Here is a 10,937-nt window from a genome sequence, read left to right as displayed (position 1 = left end):
GGTTGCTGCACTCCCCTGGGGTGGTGATGGTCCCATCAAACCCTCAGGATTTACTTTTGGGGTGCCTAGGCACCACTGGAGCAGCAAGAGGGGAGAGGTGGCAGTCAGGAGTGTTGTCTCCACGATTCCAAGCTCTCTCTGGTGTTAAATGCTCTAATCCCAAAGGAATTCTCAGCTGTAAGTAATCATCCCCTGGATCCTGCCAGCTGCTACCTGCTCACGCCTTTAAGGGCCACTCATTTTCCTCTCTGCCTCCTGCTTTTTCCTCCCTGCCTCCCAAAGGTTTGCTGACCTGCTTGCTTATGGCTTCCTGCATTCCCTTTCCCAAATGAGGTGGTCTGGCCACAGGACAAGCAGGAAGCAGCTGACAGGCACCAAGCCTGCCCCAGGAAAGGCAGGCAGGAGGCAGGAAGAGAGAGGAAGCTCTTCCCTGCCCAGCTCAGCGTCCCTGTGGAGAGTTTTGACAAGCCACGCAGGAAAAAGCAAGTCAGAGGGGTCCAGCACACGGCGAGTTGCTGAGCTGTTGCCACTCTCCTGCTGGGGGAGCTGGATGGCTTCCCAGGGCTGGTGGGAGGAGGAACCGGTGCATCTGTGATGCTGATGCTCCCTGGTACCAGGCAGGCTCTCCCCTCCCAGCAAAGAGCCTGCTGAACTGCAGCCACTCACCTCCTGCCTCATTTGGCCCAGGGCTGGCCAGCAGCAGCTCTTTTTGGGCCAAGCTATGAAGGAGGAGCAGCTGCTAGACCACTTCTTAGGTGTCTCTCCCTTCCTGTCGAGACGAATATCACTGCTGGATGCTCTGGGACGCTCCAAGGTCAACCTCATCTCCTGCCAGGAGTTTACTTTCCTCAGCAGCCTCCACTTCATCTTCACTGCCTGGCCAGTCTGGAGGAGTTGTTTGGCAGTTTTCCCACCAGCAGCAGCAGCTTCCAGGGGCTCTGCAGGGACCTGGTAGACTTGCTCTGATACCCTAGAGAATGTTGTGGTCTTGAAAGCCAACCTCTCTTGTGGCAGGGAGTGGGAGAGCAGATGGCAGGGGGTCAGTCTGAGCTTGAATCTTCTTACCAGCAGGACTTGGAGGGTTTGATGGAGCTGATCAAGGGGTGGGGAGCTTAGAAGCTTGTGGACCCTGGGAAGTCCCTGCTGGCCTTGCAGCCATTTAGAGCAGAGGAAGGCTGTGGAGGAGGCTGCGTTGCCCAGCTGAATCCCAGCATGCTGGGTGTCGAAGGGGACCTCTGGAGATCATCCAGTCCAACCCTACTGCTTAAAGCAGGGGCACCCACAGCAGCTTGCCCAGCATCACAGCATCCAGGTGCCTCTGTCTCTGGAGAGATTCAACCCCCACCTGGCCATTGTGATGCTGGACAAGCTGCTGTGGGTGCCTCTGTCTGGAGGGATTCCACCCCCACCTGGATGCTGTGATGCTGGCCAAGCTGCTGTGGGTGCCTTTGTCTCTGGAGAGACTTCCACCCCCACCTGGATGCTGTGATGCTGGGCAAGCTGCTGTGGGTGCCTCTGTCTGGAGGGATTCCACCCCCACCTGGATGCTGTGATGCTGGGCAAGCTGCTGTGGGTGCCCCTGTCTCTGGAGTGATTCCAGCTGCCCAGGGAGGTGATGGAGTCCTCATCCCTGGAGGTGTCCAATAAATGTGTGGCTGTGACACCTGGGGATGTGGTTTAGTGGGCACAGTGGTGTTGGGCTGATGGTTGCACTCCTCCACCCCTGCTCTGGCCCTGAGTCCTCAACTGAAGCTCTATTGATGGTGCTGCTTGTTAGCATCACCAGCATTTGCCAGGCAAATGGAGGGGTTGAAATGGAAATGGCAAGCCTCAGGGTCATCAAAATGAGCTGGCTCTGTGGCTAGTCCTCAAGCAGGACCTCTGCAAGCTCCTGCCATTGTGAAGCTCCGCTTTGGGAGGTCCTGCCTGGAGTGAGCCCAGAGCTTTCCTCAGCAGCTGAAGAGAGGGAAAGGTCCAAGCCAGGGGTTTTGTGCTGCCCTCCAAGGAACTGAGAGCAAGATGGCTCTGCCACAGGCATCCTTTCATAGAGTAAGAGGGAAAGGTGCTCCAGGGGAGGTTTAGGTTGAGTCTTAGGTAAACATTTCTTTGCTGCAAGAGTGGTCAGGCACTGGCACAGGCTGCCCAGGGAGGTGATGGAGTCCTCATCCCTGGAGGTGTCCAAGAAATGTGTGGCTGTGGCACTTGGGGACGTGGTTTAGTGGGCACAGTGGTGTTGGGGTGATGGTTGCACTCCAGGATCTTGAAGGTCTTTCCCAATCAAAATGACTCTCTGAGTGATAGGGGTTGGGAGGGACCTCTGAAGATCGAGTCCAACCCCCCCTGTGCCAAAGCAGGTCGCACAGGAATGTGTCCAGACTGAAAGTCTCCAGAGGAGGAGACTCCACAACCTCTCTGGGCAGCCCTTGATAAGCCAGAGGGGTCAAAAAGGGTGTGCTGAGGCACACGGTTCCTTCACTCCTTCTCTGGCTCCCTTTTAAAGCCCTGGGGATGTCCTCTGACACCCTTTAGTGACCCTTCATGGGGCAATAGCTTTGCTGTGTCACCAATTGATCATCCCCTGCAGACTCAGCCTGGCTTAAAGGCTGGCTGGAGGTGAGCTGGCATGGCTGAAGGGCTTTATCAGGGCATGCCTGAGATTGGGGGAGCTGCCTGCAAGGAATGCAGGGCAAGGTTTGTGTGTTGGAATGTCCCTTCCAGTTGGTGTGCCAGAAGCAGAGTGCAGCAGCTTGTTGATAAATGACCTCCTTCCCTCCCCATCCCCACCTCACTTTGTTAGCTGAGGACTGAAAGACCTTTGAGGCAATGCCAAAAGAAACAGGGAGTGGAATTTCACCTCTTGACTCTCCAAGTCCAGCATCTAAGCCGACTCCTTCCCAAAGGTGAAGTGCAAGGGCTAAGAAATGGAAGCTGTGAGCTTCCAAAAGCTCTACAGCAGTCATTTATACTCCTGTCCCAGCACCATGGGATGTCAGCAGGGTCCTGGCACGGACAAGGTTTCACTGAGGACTTCCCATGCTCTGTGTCACCATGAGTAGTCCCCAGCCTCACCTAGGGAGGGGCTGTGAAATCATAAGATCATGGAATCAGGCAGGCTGGAAGAGAGCTCCAAGCTCAGCCAGCCCAACCTAGCACCCAGCCCTGGCCAAGCATAGAATCAGGCAGGTTGGAAGAGAGCTCCAGGCTCATCCAGCCCAAGCTAGCACCCAGCCCTGGCCAAGCATAGAATCAGGCAGGCTGGAAGAGAGCTCCAAGCTCATCCAGCCCAACCTAGCACCCAGCCCTGGCCAAGCATAGAATCAGGCAGGTTGGAAGAGAGCTCCAAGCTCAGCCAGCCCAACCTAGCACCCAGCCCCATCCAATCATCTAGACCATGGCACTAAATCCACACCCAGGTGGCAGTTCTTTGGTCCTGCCTTCAGACAGGACTTCCTTAGCAGGGAGGCTCCAAGCTTGGAATGGGGCTGGAGCAACCTGCTTTAGCAGCAGCTGTCCCTGCTGATGGGGCTGGGGTTGGAAGTAGATGATCTTTAAAGGCCCTTCCAACTTGGCTCATGTTGTGTTGTGAGGGAGCTGGCAAACAGCCTCTGCCCTCTGTGGCACGTTCAGAAAGTCCCTCAGGATCTGCCCTTGGGGTTTCTGGAAGAGATGAGAAAGAAAGAGAGAGAGAGAGAGAGAGAGAGAGGGAGAGAAAAAGAAAGAACAAGAGAGAGACAAAGAGCAAGTGAAAGAGAGAAAGAAAGAGAAAGAAGGAAAGGGAGAGAAAGACAGAGAATGAAGGAAAGAGAGAAGGAAAGAGAGAGAAAGAGAGAGGGAGAAGGAAAGAGAAAGAAGGAAAGAGAGGGAAAGAGCGAAAGAAGGAGAGTGAGAAAGAGAGAGAAGGAAAGAGAAAGAAAGAAAGAGAAAGAGAACAAGAAAGAAAGAGAGCGAGAAAGGGAGAGAGAGAGAGAGAGAAAGAGAGCAAGAAAGGGGGAGGGAGAGAGAGAGCAAGAAAGGAGGAGAGAGAGAGCAAGAAAGGGGGAGAGAGAGAGCAAGAAAGGGGGGGAGAGAGACAGAAAGAGAGCAAGAAAGGGGGAGAGAGAGAGAGCAAGAAAGGGGGAGAGAGAGAAAGAGAGCAAGAAAAGGGGAGAGAGAGAGCAAGAAAGGGGGAGAGAGAGAGCAAGAAAAGGGGAGAGAGAAAGAGCAAGAAAGGGGGAGAGAGAGAGAGAGAGCAAGAAAGAGGGAGAGAGAGAAAGAGAGCAAGAAAGGGAGAGAGAGAGCAAGAAAGGGGGAGAGAGAGAAAGAGAGCAAGAAAGGGAGAGAGAGAGAGCAAGAAAGGGGGAGAGACAGAAAGAGAGCAAGAAAGGGGGAGAGAGAGAGAGAGGAAAAGGGAAAGAGAGAGGGAAAGAGAGCAAGAAAAGGAGAGAGAGAAAGAGAGCAAGAAAGGGGGAGAGAGAGAGAAAGAGAGAGAAGGTCTTGTCTGGCCCGAGCAGACGCCAACATGTTTGTGGCTTGTGGAGTGCTGTTCCGTGGAAGCTGCCTGCGGTCGGAGCCCATCCCCACCTGCCAGAGGTCACATTCCTCACCCCAGAGGTGATTAAGTTGCCTGTTCCGTAAGGGCTCAGGCAGCTCAGCCAGCAGGCTCGGAGCAGTCTGTCTCCTGCAGCGCTGGGTGAGAGGTGCTCCTCTGCAGGCTGCTTTCTGAGCCCCCTCGCAACTGGAGCCCAGAGCTTGCCCTCTGCGAGTTCTGCAGGAGAAAGCTCTTCGGGAGAAGGGCTGGTGCCTGGCATCTGCTTGCTTCCAGATTGCTGCTGGGTTGGAGGAGGATGCGGCAAGATGCTGCTCCTGAGCTCTCCCCCTCCCCTGCCCCAGCAGTGCTGTGTGCTTCTGGCTGAGTGCTTTTATTCCTGGCTGTGTTCAGGGCACTGCTTTGCAGCGGTGCTGCAGGAGCTGCTGAGCACAGGCTCGGAGTAACCTTGAGAGCAGCTCTGTGCTCCTCCCAGGCGTTAGGAGCTGGGCTGCTGTGTGATTCTCATGCAGATGCCTGCAGCAGACCTGGATCCCAGGGTGGTGGGGGTTGGAAGGGACTCAAGGGGATCATCCAGTCCAACCCCCCCACACTCCTGCCAGAGCAGGAGCACACAATCCAGCACAGATCACACAGGAGCACATCCAGACAGGGCTGGAAAGGTTCCAGAGAAGGAGACTCCTCAATCCCTCTCTGGGCAGCCTGTGCCAGGGCTCTGGGATCCTTACACAGCAAAGTTCCCCCTTGTGTTGAGCTGGAACCTGCTGTGCTGCAGCTTACACCCATTGCTCCTTGGCAGTGAGGTCATTTCCCTAACGAGTCGTGTCTCATGCAGCAGCCTTGACCCTCCCAGCTTGTGGAATGGCTTAAGGATCGTCTGGTTTCAACCTGACCTCACCGTGGGCAGGGAACACCTCCCACTGGATCAGCTTGCTCAAGGCTTTAGCCAACCTGGCCTTGAATGCTTCCAAGCATGAGGTGTCCATAGCCTCCCTGGGCAGCCTGTTCCAGTGGCTCCCCACCCTCACTGCCAAGCATTTCTTCCTCATCTCCAGTCTCACTCTCCCAGCTCAAAGCCATTGCCTCTTGTCCTGCCACCACAAGCCCTTGGCAAAAGTCCCTCCTCAGCTTCCCTGTAATCCCCTTCAGAAGGCTGCTCTGAAGTCACCCAGGAGCCTTCTCCAGGCTGAGAAGACTCTCCCCTTCTCCTCTCCCCTTCTCCTCTCCCCTTCTCCTCTCCCCTTCTCCTCTCCCCTTCTCCTCTCCCCTTCTCCTCTCCCCTTCTCCTCTCCCCTTCTCCTCTCCCCTTCTCCTCTCCCCTTCTCCTCTCCCCTTCTCCTCTCCCCTTCTCCTCTCCCCTTCTCCTCTCCCCTTCTCCTCTCCCCTTCTTCTCTCCCCTTCTCCTCTCCCCTTCTCCTCTCCCCTTCTCCTCTCCCCTTCTCCTCTCCCCTTCCCTTGTAGGAGAGCTGCTCCAGCAGATCTTGCCTGTGTCCCCTGCAATGGTTTGATGTTTTCTCCTGCCTTCCTTTCCTCTCACTCCCCATCCTCTTTCCCCTGCCTAATGAACTGCTGCCCTCAAGAAGCCACCTCTGGGTGGCTCAGCACTGAAATGTAAACTCCTTCAGCCTCCTCTTCCCTCAGCTGCTTCTCCTAGGAGCTGAGTCTCACCCAGCTCTGCATCTGAGACACCTTAAGCTGCTTGCAGAGCCTCTCCCTTAGCAAAAGGAGCTGCAGCATCACTCTCACCCCCAGGAGTCCCATTCATGGGGTGGCTCAGCTCCTGATCTAGGAGATGGACTGACATCACCTCTTGAATGAGGCCTTGGGCAACCTGGTCTAGTGCAAGGTGTCCCTGTCTGGTGGCAAGGGGGGCTGGAACTAGATGATCTTGAAGGTTCCTTCCAATCCAAACTAGATGATCCTGAAGGTTCCTTCCAATCCAAACTAGATGATCCTGAAGGTTCTTTCCAATCCAAACTAGATGATCCTGAAGGTTCCTTCCAATCCCAACTAGATGATCCTGAAGGTTCCTTCCAATCCCAACTAGATGATCCTGAAGGTTCCTTCCAATCCAAACTAGATGATCCTGAAGGTTTCTTTCAATCCAAACTAGATGATCCTGAAGGTTCCTTTCAATCCAAACTAGATGATCCTGAAGGTTTCTTTCAATTCAAACTTGATGATCCTGAAGGTTCCTTTCAATTCAAACTAGATGATCCTGAAGGTTCCTTTCAATCCAAACTAGATGATCCTGAAGGTTTCTTTCAATTCAAACTTGATGATCCTGAAGGTTCCTTTCAATTCAAACTTGATGATCCTGAAGGTTCCTTTCAATCCAAACTAGATGATCCTGAAGGTTCCTTTCAATCCAAACTAGATGATCCTGAAGGTTCCTTCCAATCCAAACTAGATGATCCTGAAGGTTCCTTCCAATCCAAACTAGATGATCCTGAAGGTTCTTTCCAATTCCAACTAGATGATCTTGAAGGTTCCTTCCAATTCAAACCCTTCTATGAAGCTGTTGAAGCAGAATGAGCCTGGAGCTGAACACCTCCACAGTCCTGGGAGAGCTTGGAGCTGAACTTTGTGCACAGGAGGACTTTATTTAGCTGTAGGTGGGGGGGAAGCAACCTGAAAGGCAACCACACAGAGGGCCCCAGCTGGGCAAGGGGAAAAAGGCAGAGCAAAAGGACTTTACTGTTCTAATACAGGCAGAAAACTCTCCTCCTTCAGCTCCTATCAGAACCCTTCTGTGTTTCCAGTTGGCAACTCTGGCAAGAGTGGGAGTTGAAAGCCATTTTCCCAGCCCCCCCTCCACCTCCACCAGCTGCGTTGTAAAGGCAAAGCTGACAATAACTTGTGCAGCTCCTCTGGTGGAGCCCAAATCTGGGGGCTAAGTCCCCACACTGGCTAAGGAGCCAGCCTGGGTTGTGTGCCTGAGGCTGTTGATTTACAAAGGACCTTTCTCTGGCACTCCTGACTCCCTGGGAAGTGTCTGGATGAGTGAGGAGGCCTCTCAGGATGCCTACTCAGCAAGGAAATGAGTGGTAAGAGGGGTGAGGACCTCTGGGAGCAGGTGTGGGGGGAAGGGGCAGTTGTGTGGAGGAGAGTGGGAAAGCAAAATCAGAGAGCTGTGGGCTGGCTTGGGTCAAAGGGACCTTTAAAGGTCATCCAATCCAGCCCCACTGCAGTCAGCAGGGACAGCCAAAGAGTGGCTGTCAATGGCTCCATGGGCAAGTGCAGGCCAGGGACAAGCAGGGTCCCTCAGGGATCAGTCCTGGCCCCAGGCTTGGTCAGCATCTCTGTGGGTGCCATGGGCAGAGGCACTGAGTGCAGCCTCAGCAAGTTTGCTGCCCACACCAAGCTGTGTGGTGCAGCAGCCAGGCTGGAGGGCAGGATCCATGCAGAGGGAGCTGGGCAGGCTGCAGAGGTGGGCACAAGCCAAGCTTAGGAGGTGCAACAAGAGCAAGGGCAAGGTCCTGCAGCTGGGTGGAGGCAATGGCAAGCAGCAATGCAGGCTGGGCAGTGCCAGGCTGGAGAGCAGCCCTGAGGAGAGGCACTTGGGGGTGCTGCTGGAGGAGAAGCTGCACAGGAGCCAGCAGTGAGCACTTGCAGCCCAGAAAGCCAAGCAGAGGCTGGGCTGCAGCAGCAGCAGTGTGGCCAGCAGGGCCAGGGAGGGGATTCTGCCCCTCTGCTCTGCTCTGCTGAGAGCCCACCTGGAGTGCTGCATCCAGCTCTGGAGCCCCTGGGCCAAGAGGGCTGTGGAGATGCTGGAGAGTGTCCAGAGCAGGGCCAGGAGGATGCTGAGAGGCTGCAGCAGCTCTGCTGTGAGCACAGCCTGAAAGAGTTGGGGCTGTGCAGGCTGGAGCAGAGGAGGCTCCCAGGGGACCTTCTGGTGGCCTTCCAGGGTCTGAAGGGGGCTCCAAAAAAGCTGGGGAGGGACTTTTGAGGCTGTGAGGGAGTGTCAGGAGTGGGGGGAATGGAGCCAAGGTGGAGGTGGGGAGAGTGAGGCTGGAGGGGAGGAGGAAGTTGTTGAGCAGGAGAGTGGTGAGAGGCTGGAATGGGTTGCCCAGGGAGGGGGTTGAGGCCCCATGGCTGGAGGTGTTTGAGGCCAGGCTGGCTAAGGCTGTGGTCAGGCTGCTCTAGGGTAGGGTGTCCCTGGGCATGGCAGGGGGGTTGGCACTGCCTGCTCCTTGTGCTCCCTTCCAGCCCTGACTGATTCTATGATCTGCAGCTGGAGCAGGTTGCTCAGAGTCCCATGCAACCTGACTTGCAATGGTTTCAGGGCTGGATGAGACCTGGGACAAGGTCTCACCACCCTCAGTGTGAAAAAAAGGTCTCACTTAATCCAAGCTGAATCTCCTCCTTTTGGTTCAAACCATCACTGCTTGTCCTGTCACAACAGGCCCTGCTGAAAGTCTGTCCCCAGCTTTCTTCTTGGCACCTTTCATCACTGAAAGGCTACCAGAAAGATGCCCAGGATGGAGTCCTCTCCAGGCTCAACACCCCCAACCCTCTCAGCCCTGGCCTCACAGCAGAGCCCTTCCAGCCCTCCCATCACTGCTTCCACCTCCTCTGACCTCCTTCCAAGAAGTCAGCATCCTTCTGCTGGAGACTCCAGAGGCAGAGACCCATCACAACGTGGTTCAGTGCTGGGAATCACCACCTCTAGAAGTGAAAGACCAGCATGACAGAAGCATAAAAGCCCAGAGTGGTAACCAGTGTTGTCATCCTGTAATTACCCAAGCAGATGAGTTGGTTAGAGATGAATATCAACCCCCAACCCCCACCCCGACCCCCCCCACTCAGAGCTGGGTGGGGAAATCCCACTGGGGCCATTCACCATGAATTTCTATGGGTAGGGGGAGGTGGGGAGAGGGGGAGGGGAGGGTTGCCTTCCTCCAGTGTCCCTCCCCTTCTCATCCTGCTGCTCTTCATCTCCTCCAGCAGCTCAGCTCTGGCTTCCAACCCAACTGTAAAGGTTGCAGCTGCGTCTCTCATCCACCCTTGCGGGTTTCCCCCGTGGGGCTCTCCTATTCTGGTCACGTCTCACCTCGCTTTCCTTGCACTGGAACACCCTCCTCTTCTCATTAACAACCCTCACAGTGCTTCACAAAGCCCAGCAGAGCCCTCTCTGGCCTCCGTGACAGGGAATCGGGGAGGATGGGGAAGGGCGCAGAGAAAGGACGTGGGGGAGGATGTGCCACAGCCCTGTGGCTGGAGGTGTTTGAGGCCAGGCTGGCTGAGGCTGTGGGCAGCCTGCTCTAGGGTAGGGTGTCCCTGGGCATGGCAGGGGGGTTGGCACTGCCTGATCCTTGTGCTCCCTTCCAGCCCTGCCTGATTCTGTGATTCCAGGACGAACCTTGGAGCCAGGTGTGCTCAGCATCCCACCCTCAGCAGCAGAGAATCACAGAGAGCTGTGGGTTGGAAGGGATCTTTAAAGCTCATTGAGCCCAAGCCCATCCCAAAGGTGAGGGCAGGATTTTAGGGGAGGAATTTCTGCCCCCTTGAAGGGATCTTTAAAGTCATTGAGTCTGACCCCATCTCCCATCACATTGGGTGATTCTGTGCTGGAGGTGTCCAGGACCAGCTTGGATGAGGTCATGAGCGACCTGTTCTAGCAGGAGGTGTCCCTGCCTATGGCACAAGGGGGGTTGGCAGTGGCTGAGCTGTGAGGTCCCTTCCAGCCCAGCCCATTCTGTGATCTCTGCAGCCTGGTGCCAGAGTGGATTTGCCACGCGTGCTCGGGACCGGTGCTCACTGCCGCCCCCGCGCTCTCCCCGCCCGGTGGCACGGGTTTGACTGGTCTGGTGAGGATGTGTGTGTGTGGCACAGGCAGGGAGAGACAGGCTGCTGTTTGTCTGGGAGCCTGACAAAGGCTTCAGCAGCGTCTGCTGTGCTAGGAGTGGCCCTGGCTGGAGCAGTGGCAGCAGGAGCGCTGGCACACGGGGGCTTGCCGCAGCCTCCCCTGCAGCAGCCTCCCTGCAGCCTCCTGATGCTGGAGAGGAGAGCAGGCTGAGCATGCTGCCTCCACACCCCTGCCTGGCTCTCTGCCACCCTCCCACCCCTCACCTCCTTCCAGCTGGGAGCTGCAGCCCTTCAGCCATCAGCCTCTGCGCCATCACTTCTCCTGTGGTGTCCTTCCACGCAGGTTTTTGTCCTCATTTCAGTCACACCAACCTCAGTGCTCCTCTGAGGTAAGTTGTCACAAGGCTGCTGCTGCCTGCAGTGTCCCTCTAGAGCCTGGAGGTGAGCAAAGCCAGCAGGTCATAGAACCATAGAATCAGGCAGGTTGGCAGAGAGCTCCAAGCTCAGCCAGCCCAACCTAGCACCCAGCCCTGCCCAACCAACCAGACCATGGCACTAAGTGCCCCAGCCAGCCTTGGCTGCAACACCTCCAGCCACAGCCACT

The sequence above is a fragment of the Pogoniulus pusillus genome, chromosome 17 (genome assembly GCF_015220805.1).
Source record: "Pogoniulus pusillus isolate bPogPus1 chromosome 17, bPogPus1.pri, whole genome shotgun sequence".
NCBI lineage: Eukaryota > Metazoa > Chordata > Aves > Piciformes > Lybiidae > Pogoniulus > Pogoniulus pusillus.
This window is presented reverse-complemented; position numbering follows the sequence as displayed.